Source organism: Rissa tridactyla, chromosome 25 (assembly GCF_028500815.1).
Source record: "Rissa tridactyla isolate bRisTri1 chromosome 25, bRisTri1.patW.cur.20221130, whole genome shotgun sequence".
In the NCBI taxonomy this organism is placed as follows: domain Eukaryota; kingdom Metazoa; phylum Chordata; class Aves; order Charadriiformes; family Laridae; genus Rissa; species Rissa tridactyla.
The window spans coordinates 283,766-295,546 of record NC_071490.1 but is presented as its reverse complement, the minus strand read 5'-3'; positions in this window follow the sequence as shown (position 1 = coordinate 295,546).

The window sequence follows — 11,781 nt, the reverse complement described above, 5'->3', positions numbered from 1 at the left end:
CTGAGCTCCGGTCACTCCTCATTAAGGAAATTAAAGGCCCCAGGTCTTCACAAATAAGGCTCTCAGCTGGGCTGGACTCTGAAATGAATAAGGGAAATTCAAGCACCTGATAATTTTAAGCAGGGACCGAGAGATTCCCCGTTTCTCGGAGAAGCCAGAGGGAGTTTGACGCTCGCTAATCGCTGTTTCATCACGACCAGGCTAGTGACAAATCCTGCCCCAAACTTCCTGCTCAGGAGCTCTTTAGTTTACCTTCATCCTTCTAAAAAATCAAAGCAAATAGACCTGCGGGTGTCAGTAGTCTCCGGGGGGAAAACCTTCCAGGCGTTCTAACAAAGCAAGGCGAAAGGCATTATATTTTATTCTTAAGGAGCTTGAGGCTTTGGTTCGATTCTTGATCCCATCTTTCTCTTTCTTGCTTTTTCCCCTCCCCATTTCAACTTTTGGCCTGTGCTGTTGTTTCTTGTTATCTTAATGGGAAAAGCTAAATAGGGATTAAAGCACACCTGCCAGACATTTCTTTAAATTATCCCCAGAAGGAGAGTCTGGGCAAAAAAAAAAAAAAAAAAAAAGACAATTCAGGCCACTTATCGGCTGGAACCAGGCTGAATTCACAGGTGTTTCCTTTTGAACCATCAGCTCATCCTCATCGCCCACCTTTGACCCTGATCCTAGAACATAAAGCCCCTGGTCTGGGCCTGGCCTGGGGTTTTGGTGGAGGGATGTGGGAGTTTGGGAGGGATTTATTGCTGTTTTCCCGGGAGTGGGTGTTTTTTTAGGAGCCTTTATGCTCTGTAGAATCCATCCTCTAAGGGTAAGATGTCTTGAATTATCCGGCTGTGCCTCTTGAAGTGTGATAGAGTCGTTATTGTTTGTTAAAACCCATCTAAATGCTTGGTAGCATCGCAAGAAGCTGGTTTATAGGTCAGGGTTGTTTTGCAGGTCCTCTGCTCCCTGCTTTGAGAGGAGCCACCGAGAGGTACGAGGGCACGTAGTGACAGGATAAGGGATAACAGCTCCAAACTCAAAGAGGGGAGATTTAGATTAGGTATTAGGAAGAGATTTTTCATGCTGGGAGGGCTGGAGCCCCTCTGCTGTGGGGCCGGGCTGAGTTGGGGGGTTCAGGCTGGAGAAGAGAAGGCTCTGGGGAGACCTTGGAGCCCCTTCCAGTCCCTAAAGGGGCTCCGGGAAAGCTGGGGAGGGACTCTGGATCAGGGAGGGGAGCCGTGGGACGAGGGGGAAGGGTTTTAAGATGAGAGAGGGGAGATTTAGATTAGAAATCGGGAAGAAATTCTTGGCTGTGAGGGGGGTGAGCCCCTGGCCCAGGTTGCCCAGAGAAGCTGTGGCTGCCCCATCCCTGGAGGGGTTCAAGGCCAGGTTGGATGGGGCTTGGAGCGACCTGGGCTGGTGGGAGGTGGCCCTGGAGGGTCTTTAAGGTCCCTTCCCAGCCAAGTGGTTCTGTGTGTGCGCTCAGTGTTCCAAATCTCTATGCTGTCACCCCCACGCGTCCTTGGCTGCGTCAAGGGAACGTTGCAGGGAGATCAGGTGCTGCTGGGTGTTGATGTGAGCAGGGAGGAAAGGCCTTTCCCCGAGCCGTCAAGGGGGCAGCGTAAGAAGCCATTTATAAATAATGGCAACTGCTGTCTCCCTGCAGCGACTGTGGGCATGAACTCAAGCTCGTGTTTGGGTGGGAGGTTTCATCCCTCAGGAGCCAGCAGCGTTCACGTTAGCTGTGTGCAGAGCGCTGCCACGCTCTGCTATCGCTAGCGATCAGCGTAGGCCGTTAGGTTCTGCCTCGCTGTTCTGGCAATTAGCCGTAGGTATCAAATTCAATTTTATTTCTCCTTTTGAGCCGTTTTGTCATCTTGCAGCGGAGTGGGCGGTTTAGCAGCAGGAGTGGCTGTGTATCTTGTTGTTTAGTGGAAAACGAAACAATTCCTATCTGTACCTTGGACACGAGCGCATCTGGAACACTGCGGCGCGTAATATAAGTCAGTGTTATTGCATTCTTGTTTTATTTTACTTTGAAAGCTGTCTTCCAGCAGTCAATTAGCGGATCAGACGAGGCAGAGCGCTGGGCGGATGAGGCAGTGAAAAGTGAGATCTTCCTCGCGTCTTGCTGGGAGTTCACGCTGCTGCAGACAAACAGCTTTTGTTTTCTTCTTCTCCCCCCTTTTCCTGCCCCGGTATGTTTTGTAATATTTTTTGGGTTTGCGAATGCACGGAGCAATGGTAGCTGTAATGTAAGGGAGGGCAAGTAAACCTGGCACGGGAATTTCTGATGAGCCAAAACTCCCGCATCTGAAATTCAGAAAAACGTTTCGCTTGGGGAGTTTTTGCTAAAGACACTGAGTTAACGGAGTTAACGGCCCGCGTCCCTCCTTTCAATGCGTATCATGGATCCGGCATCCCCGTAGGTGTCGCCCACCTCGGGGCGTTTGAGACAAGGAAAGTCTGGAACGAACTAAGTGAAATCTGGGCGTCTGCCCAGGCCCGCAGCTTGCGGCTGGGATCCTTTCGGGGCACTGGCTGCTCTCCTCTATCATTTATTTTAAAAAAAGATGCGTAGAGCTGTAATTCAAGCTTTGCTTAGACAGCGAGTTTCAGATACTTGGCACCCGGGGCCCTGGAGACGGTCAGTTTTATAGGTATCTTATAAACAGGTCTCAAGGGAGCTGTATTTTTCAGTGTAAATCCGTTTAATAAATGAGCACGTAACTTCCGATGTCCTTGATAAGAACGACTTCGTTAAGGGAACAGAAGGCAGCATCTGAAGTAATTTTTCTCCTGCTAGAAATGTGCCTAAAAGCTCAAGGCTTTAGGAAATTAGTGAAACATCACCCAAAAAAAAAGATCAGTAAGTTCAGGAATTAAGCAAAGAAAAGTAGAAAAAAAAAAAAAAAAACCAAAAACGTTTCGCTTGCAACGGAAACCGTGAATGTTATGGGCCGGACTGTGGCCGGAGTTTATCGAAAGCGTTTCGGCGACCCCTCACTCAGCGGTGGGCGAAGGGAATCCAGGCTCTGGAGGTGAAGAAAACAAAAAAGAAATGGTTTTAGCTGCTGGATCTGCCGAGGGAAGACCTTGTGTTAGACCAGGAGGGGAGAGGTTTGCTGGTTATCGCTCTGGCGTGTTCGAGGGGTTTGGCGGGGGAGAGCCCTGTAAAGGGGGGCTGGCTGTGCCGGACATGTCCTTTGCTGCTTTAAAGTCTGAGGGTCTTGTAATTCCTTTTTCCCTGTGACCTCGCTCTTGTGGGAGCTGATTTTTGGCAGTGGGTGGGGGGGTGGGAACTCCAAGACTTGCTAAGGTGGCTCAGCCCGTTGAGGAAGCAGCAATGAAACACCCCTGGAGTGAGCTGGAATCTTCACGGAACTGGGGAAAAAGCTAGAATTGCGGAGAGTTTTGCTTGACCAAGACGGCCCTGAAGGTTAATTCTCTGGAGAAAGTCCCTTTTCTCTGAAAGGGGGACAGATACTCCCTTTTCTTGCCCGGCGTGTCAGTCCCTGATGCTCTTGTTCAAGATAAAGCTGCGGTTGTGTTGCATCTGCTTATTCCGTAGCTGGAGGCTTTTCTTTGTTGTGTTTTTTTTTTTTTCCCGAATCGGTTTTGTTTTTTCTTTCCAGACTTAAGCAGAAAGGCATGTTAAATGCTTTTTATGACTCTCCAGCCATAAGCTGCAGGGATCTGACATTAAACCAAACGGAGACACGGGGGAAGTGGGGGTTTTTAGAAATAATCCCTATAAAAGCAAAGGCTGAGGCATGCGGAGCTTGAGCGCCCGTAAAGTTTCCCTGAGTTTCCAGCCAGTGCCAACTAACCTGGGAGACTTCATCTCGCTGGGTGCCAGCCAAGATCGGAGGAGTTCGGAGCAAGGCGGCAAAGGGAGCGGGAGCCGGGGGCTGCCTGCCTGCGGCTGGCGGGAAGGGAATTTCCACCCAGTTTTGTTTTTATTGACGATAGCGCGAAGGGGCCAGATGAAATTCTCTCTGGGTTGAGGAGGAGGCCGAGTCGTGCTTCGCAAACGCAGCATCCCCGCTTGATTTTAACCTCGCTGGGGCTTCGAGTAGTCTGACATCACCCAGGGGCCAAGCCGTTCCCTCTCTGAACTGCGGCTTCTGCCTTCGGTATCGCTCCTCTCCGTGTCGGATAATCTCCTCCTTCCTGTGTGAATTAGGAGGAGCAGCAGCAGAGGGGCCCCTGGACCATCCCGACTCCAAACAAAACACCGCTGCAAATAACCCTGCTTTCCCTCCCCTCCCCTGTTTTCTCTCCGCTCCTGCGGAACAAATGTTTTCCTCTTGGAGAGAGCCGGGGCAGGCGGTTAACGGTGCGGGAGGAGGTTTGCCCACCAAAACCCATTGCCAGGCTGATTACCTGGGGAAGGTAAGAGCCTTGTTTTGCCAAGCCCCGGGTGCGTTTCGGAGAACATCCTGCCCGGTCTTTCTCAGCTCTTTGTCTAACGAGGCAAAGGTGACAAGATCCACCGCAAAGTTTCGCTCCAGTGGTCTCCCGGCTTCCCTTTAGGGTGCCGTCTGTGAAAACGCCTCGATTCGAGCTGTCCGAGGGCAGGAAGGTGAAAGGGGGAGAGGAATTTTTCAGGTTCTTTGTGGTTCACTCTGGAGCGATTGACGGTAGATGGTCGCTGGCTTGCTGGAGGGAAAGAAAATTCCTGTTGTAGGCAAGGCTGGAGTGGGCACGGATTTATTTTTTTTTTTAATTTTTTTTTTTCCCCTACCTCTTTGTTGAGAAGCGTTCTCTGATGCTGTCGGCTTGCGAACAACGGCTCTGCTCCACCTCGGCGTTGGCTGCGTTTCAGCAGCAGTGGGTGTTATGAAATTCCTGCATTTTTAAGGCTGGTGTGTGTATATATATATATACACACACACACACACGCTGCTTTCCAGCGAAGGGCTTGGCTGAAGCCGCAAGAACCGTGTTGTCGCTTTGTTGTACTGGAGGGAGTGCTCCTCTCCCAAGGCTGGGGCGTCTCTGGGCCGGTCGGGACTTGGGAAGCATTAATTTGAGCAACTGGCTCTCTGCAGAGATCTGCCGCGGGAGGAGAGGATGACATGGCTCCTTCCAGAAGGTTTTTAACATTCCTGGGATTCCTGGAGAGGGGTCTCAGCAAAACAAAACAAACCCCTTCAGATTGTCATCCACGGGAACCGTCCCAGCTCCGAGGCTTAGAGAAAAATCTTGGCGTTAGGTTTGTTTGAAACGCGAAAATCTACTAAAACAATTAACTGCCCTTTGAAAAAGAGAAGTGTAATAAAGGGGAGGCGAATATCCATTGCCTTTGGAAACGTTTCTCTGCTGGGCACCAGAATGCGAAGCCGCATCAAGGGCGGGTTAGTTGGTGCCTCTGCCTGGGGGGGGACAAGGCTGCGCGAGCCCCTTCTGAACTGGTGGAAATGGGGAAAACTCAACGGAGCGACTGGAGGGAAAGGGGGGGAGACGGGGGCTGGACGCCACGGGTACCTGGTCTCCTTCATCTTGCCCGTGTTCAGCGTCTGGTGCTCGCTCCCAGAAGTGCCCTTGGGGGCAGATGCCCGAGCTCGGCCTTTAAGAAACCATTACAGCGGCTGCAAAAGCCGGCGTGAGGTTTTTCAGGTGCAATGACTTTTGGGTTTTGCAGGTACCACCCTGAAAGGGGGAGGGCTGTGCAGAGCCCGAACTCCCTTATCGTATGGCTACAAGAGAGGCACTAAATGGGTCTTGGTTCCTTCAAATATCCCCCAAACCTGAAAATAAACAGACTCCTAGACTTCTGTCATGCAGAGAAGTGAAGTTAGGTTTTTTTCCTAGACAAAGGGACTAGGAAAATTGCTGTTATTAAGGTCGGGACTTTGAAACCTGAAGTATTCTTTCACCTCCATATTTAAGGAGATAGCATCTGTGACCGCCTTATAACGAGCCCTGCGCTGATCCACTCTGCCTTTTCTTGTGTCCCCCTTTGTCCCGACTCCGGCGTGTGGGGACGGAGTTGCAAAAGCGCTCCCGACCCTTTGTCGGCGCTGGGTGCTCCCAACTCGCCAGGTCCGTCTGACGCGCTGAGCCACTGTGACGAACTGTTGACACTTCAGTTGAAACCAGTTACGCTGGGCTGTTTTCCTGATTGCTCTGGGTGTTTCTTCGTGAAACTAAAGCCCTCGCCGAGTGCCAGTTTGAAACCTCAAAGGAACAAGTAAATCAAAAGTATTTTTTTTTTTAGACCGCCGCCATCCCAAACCGCACAGCTGTGGAGCACGTGTGGCTTCCTAAGGGCTCTGAAGGGTATCGAAGCCGGTGCCAAACGCCGCCTCTGACCTGGGTTCTGCCGCTTGAGCGCCAGTGGGGGACCCGGTGGGTGACCCAAAACCCGCCGCTGGCAGCTCGAGCGCTGGAGCAGACCCGAGGGTGGGCTGGGGAAATGGAGGGGGGCGGGGAAATGTTTTACTGCAGCTTGGACTTGGGTCTCTTTTGCTTTTATCCTTTGAGTCTTTTTGCTCTTATATTTTTATCCACGATTAGTTTAATAAATGCCTCATGGGAAGGTCGCAGGGTCTGCCCAGTGTCACTCAAGGGAGAAGCTTTGGATTTGAACTTACGATAATGTTGTAAATCTGCAGCTGCAGTAAGGATTTCTGGCGCTCTGTGTTACGGCCGGACTTCTTGGTACCCTGGTTGTTCTCTGCTATGGGAGAGCAAACTCGTTAAAATACAAATTATTCTTTTTTTTTTTTTTTTTTTTGCCGAGAAAGGACTCTGGGACACCTGCTTTTTCGCTTCCTCTAAAAAACACACACGGAAATCTTGTGAAAAGCCCTTGTGCCCGGTCTTGTGGGTGGCGTCGTGGGTCTTGAAGGCGCAGAATTTGTACGCAGGCGGCATCGTGGTTTTTCCTGAGTTGTTGTTTGTTTTTTTTTTTTTTTTTTGTCCCCCTCACGAGCTTTCTGGTGTGATTTTGGCCTTTGGAGGCTGCCGGATGTAAGGATAGAATTTAGGGAGCCTGAGGTAATATTTTCTGGAGGACTCAATAGTTGCCCCTCTGCTTTCTCAGCCTGTCCTACTCATCCGTCTTTTCTTCTGCCAGGGTCACTGCTGCTCTGCTTCCATTTTCCGCCTGCCCCGGATCTTTGGCCCTATCTCTTCCCCCTTTGTGCCGGGCTCTCTTTGTAAATCTCCTCTTTTACATCACGTTACTTGGCTCTGCCAAGCTCCACGGTGTGTCCGACTGGCAGCAGATTAGGGTTGTGCTTGGTGATAACATTGTTCCTCGGGGAACCGACGATGGTAGGAGGAGGGTGGGAGAATAGGAAATTGGAGCGGAATGGAAACTGCTGGGGCCTTCGCAAGAGCAGCATAAATCAAAATGAATGGATGTTGCGAACCCGGTGGTTTTTTTTCCTTCATAATTTATAAAGCTGTGGCTTGTTAGCACGAGGTGTGCTGTTGGGATTTGTACCCTACGTAGCAGGTGAGATAATCTCCGATGTGTCAAGGACCAGCTAGACTGACATATCAGAAACGTGAGCTCTATTTCGAGCAGTGACACAGACTTTTACCAAGTTACAGCATGAAAATCGTTTCCGGCCCGTGCCTCAGTTTCCCTTGTGTCTGACGACATCACCTCCCTGCTTCTTACCCATTTGGGGTTGGGTTTTTTTGCGCCCCACTGGGCTGATGTGGTGGATGTGGGGGGCTGGATCGGTCCCCTTGAGATGTGGGTGCTGTGGTTGTAGGTGAGGAGAACGTCCCCTGGTGCCAAGGCGAGGGAGATCCTCCATCGCGGGGTCACACCCAGGCACTTGGGAGAACCTCCGCTCCCCTCCTGGGGGGGACCCTCACGAAGGGTGGACCCTTGTCACGGGGCGAAGCGATGGGGTTGGGAGCGTCGGGACCAGAGGGTGCCAGTTCCCACAGCGTGGACCAGCAGGAGCGGCCCACGAGGGTGACGGTGGCAGATCGGAGCTAACCCGTTCCAGCCAGAACCGGAGGTGCTCGGAAAGTGGCTTTGGCCTCCATGAGGGCGGCGAGGACTCGAGTTACAGCTCCTGGCTCTCCTGGAAGGACCCGCCTAGGGGAGGACCCAAGGAGGGACGGGCTCCTCGCCGCTCTGGCAAACTTGCCTCCCAGGAGCCAGTGTTTCGGAGCCGTCTGTGATGGACTCTGGGGCTCTAACGCTTGTCTGAAACTTTCCTGTAAGGCACTTGGCTCTTTTTTTTTTTTATTATTATTTTTTTTCCTTAAGTTTTTCTTGCTTGGAAAGCACCTTTGCCCTCCAGAGATGGGGATCTCCTTGCTGGACAGCTGTCCTGGCTTCCCGCGGTGGGGAGAGCACTGCTGAACGTCAGGGTCGGATGCGGTGGTTGTGCTTTCAGGTAAGAACACTGTTCTTCAGAGCAAAAACTTGGACTCTTTATGGCTTAAAAACACAGCAGTGGTTTGGACGTTTGGGCAGGTAAATCCCCGTGCAGCAGACACGGGTAAAACAGGTTGGATTTGAGCCCCTGCGAGCTTTTATAGATCCATTGTTCTGTCTTGATCAGCGCTGATTGCGGTTATTAGTGGGAGCGTAAATTCAGCCATTCATCCCGGTTCGCTCCCGCGCTACGCCGGCTGCAGGTTTGTTCCCGAGCGGCGAACGCCTCCCCGGATGGCAAAGAGCTGAGCAGCATTTTCCATTTTTTTTGCAAGCAAGAGGAGTTGGAGGCGGCGGGACGCTTACACCTTTCCTTTCTGCATAAAAGGACTCTGAACTTAGCGTGAACCCGGGGCAGCAGTTAACTGAGTAAGAAGGGACGACGGCGTACGCGTGCAGATAACGCCGGCGAGGAGAAAAGCCGCGTTCCGCAGCTCATTTTGCCTGGTGGTTCCTACCAAACTGCAAAAGCCGTGCTCGGTTTTCCAAGGGAGAGAGACTCGAGCGGAGTTTGAGGCAGCGTGATTAGAGGAGAGGCTGTGTTTGCTTATTGCTCAAGGAAAGGGGCCGCTGAATTGTTGCAGCACGTAACTGGAGGCTTGTTTTACCGAGTAAACAATGCCGGTAAGGCGGGGGGGTGGAAATAATCTTGTAAGATCCCGCTGAGGAGCGTAAGGCCATGGAAGGGGGTTGCTCGGACACCGAACAATAGACTCATCCAGCTCCTTTGTGCATCATGGCACCAGCCTGACTTTCCATCTGCCGGCTGCTCTGGGCTGGGTGTTTCTCGTCCCTCTTAAATTGGGATTTGCGGCGTTGGCTGCCCTCGATGCCCAGTCAGTTTTTTAATTGCAGGGCGGCAGCGGAGCGTCACACCAGCTCGCAGGGCCGTCGCGGGCATTAACCTGTCCGTCCACCCCTCCTGGACCTCACCCAACCCGCCCTGTTGCAGGGATTTAGTTTGTAACCGACGCACGTTTGGGAGGAATTTGCAACTTTCCAGCCTCTCCCCGGGCTCTACCCAGGTCTTTCCTAAAGAAACATTTCCGACGTTGTCATTAGGGGCTGTTTCTCTAAATGTGAGTATTACATATGCAGAACACAGTGTCTTTGGGGGTTTACGCAGCCCTAATCCCCTCCCCCAGTAAACATGCCATCCAACCAGTACTTGTATAATGCGGTGAGAAAAGTTCACAATTTGCCAGTGAGCGTGCGGCCTTACGGAGGAAGTCTATGGGGCCTGTCATAGCCGGGGACGCTTTACTATTTGCACCAAAATAAGATTGGCCTCTGGAATTTAGTGGCAATTTCAAAGCTAGCCTTATCTGGATTTAATTTGCCTTGGTGTCAGCTCAAAAATTACTGAGAATAAGACCTAGATCCATCAACGCGTTATTTCGCTCTAGTAATGTTTCTTAAAAATTAAAGCGGAGCGTGAGCTGTCTGTGCCGCACTGCGCAGGGGCAAGTGCCTGCTCCATTATGATCTTCATTGTATCAGATGAATTTTATCACTGGGCAGGCAACACGCGCTACTCCACAGCGAAAAGGTGAATGGGATTAAATGGCCTTTGAAACCCGCTTGTTCGCGTGGCTGGGTAGCGTGTGGGGTGCCCCCAACCACGAGGCCACTTCAGCCTCTCCCCTTCCCCCCCCTCTCCTCCCTGGGCATCCACAGGCGTGATCTTAAAAAGGTGAAATGACTCATCTAAACTTCAGCGGCAATTTCCTTGTTGATTTGGGATTAAAGCTTTCAAATACGTTTAGAGGAAACTCTTTTGCAGAAGAATGGCCCGGCCTTGGATTTGGTGCCTCCCCAGTTGCCCCCTGTGCAGGTGACCATCTCCCTGATTCACGGCGGTTGTGTTCGTCCTCTTCCCAGGCTTCTTTCCCTTCCTCCTCCTTCTATCGCTTTCCGTGTTTCGAGCCCAAATCCTCCCCAGTTACCTGCCAGGCCGCCTCATGGCATCTCTGCAGAACCCACTTGGCCGCTTCCATCTGGTGCACCGCGTTTGGACCACACCGTTCTCCTGAACCGCTCCGTGGCTCCAGACCTACAGACCTGAAAAGAGAGGGAAGGGGGACTTGTTACATAGCACTAGCCCACGGCTCCCTCCCCGGGGGCGGGCTGATTCCTCCTCTGCCTCCTTTGCCTTTTTTCCCCCCCCCCACTGATATTTGTAAAAATATTTCCCCATCCATCAGATTTTAAAGCTCCGTGGTGCGGCTTTCTCACCCGACGGTTGGCAGCCCCATGCCGGAGGAGGCTGGTACGGAGCCCATTAGGCAGCGGAGACGGGGAGTTCAGCTGCAGGTACGACAGGGTTTCCGTGTTTGCACAACTCGGGATGTGTGCGGGCAGAGCCGGGTGCGGTGCCGGCGATAATAAACTTGTCTGCCTGCAAGAATCTCGCCTCCCTCTTGTTCACGGCGGCCTCGCTGCTGTGCCCGGAGCTCCTGCTGAAGTTTCCCCGGAAAACCCTACCTAGAGAGTAGAGGCAGGCGCCAGCAATTAGATCGTCCGAGCTGTGTTTTGGTTTCGGGGGTGATTAGAGGGAATCGTTGAGTCAGGCACTTGGGGTTTTCTCCCTGCCAGGAGAAGGCCGCGCTCTTGCAGCGTGGTCTGCGTTTTGTCTAAAATGGGGGTGACGGTTGAGCTCATGAGAGGACAGGGAGAACCCAGTGACTTCATGCGCAGAGCGCAACCCGGGTAAGGAAAAAACTGTGTCATTTTTCAGCACCTCGGTGCCGCAAGGGAGGAAGGCTCCAAACTGGGTTTGCCCGTCCCAGCGGGGACCGCGGCCAGCCCTGACTTGAGATTTCCAAGCTCTCGGTTAGGAAAGGAAGACGAACATCTGCTGCGGGACGTAATGATGGGGCTGCTTCTCATCCCTCGGGTTTGTTCAGGGGGCTGTATTTTTGTACTTTGTTCATGTTTTCATTTTATTTTTTTTTCATGGACAAGTGACACAAGCATCAATTACAGGGTGTAAATTCTGACCGGGTACGGTGAAGCATCCTTTAACTTAACCTGCTGCTTCACGTTTGGCCGTCCGCAGGACAGGAAGTTAATTACCAGAGAGGTATACGGGCTTTCAAAATTAATATTTAACGTTACGATCTAGATGAACGGCTTGTCTGGTCTTGCTCCCAGCAGTGCCCAGTGCGTCAAAGAAATGCCAAAAGCCCTTCTTGAGACTTAAACATCTTCTCCTATTGAGTTTTTTTCTTTTTTTTTTTTCTTTCTACTGGTTTCAATAAGTTTTGAATCTCAGCTTTGTTCCTGACCTGGAAGGGAAGAAGGGAGTTGGTCCCCTCGTGTTGCACGGGTGACTTCCCCGGTGATGCTCTGAGTGCTGCAGGGGTTCGGGACGATCCCGC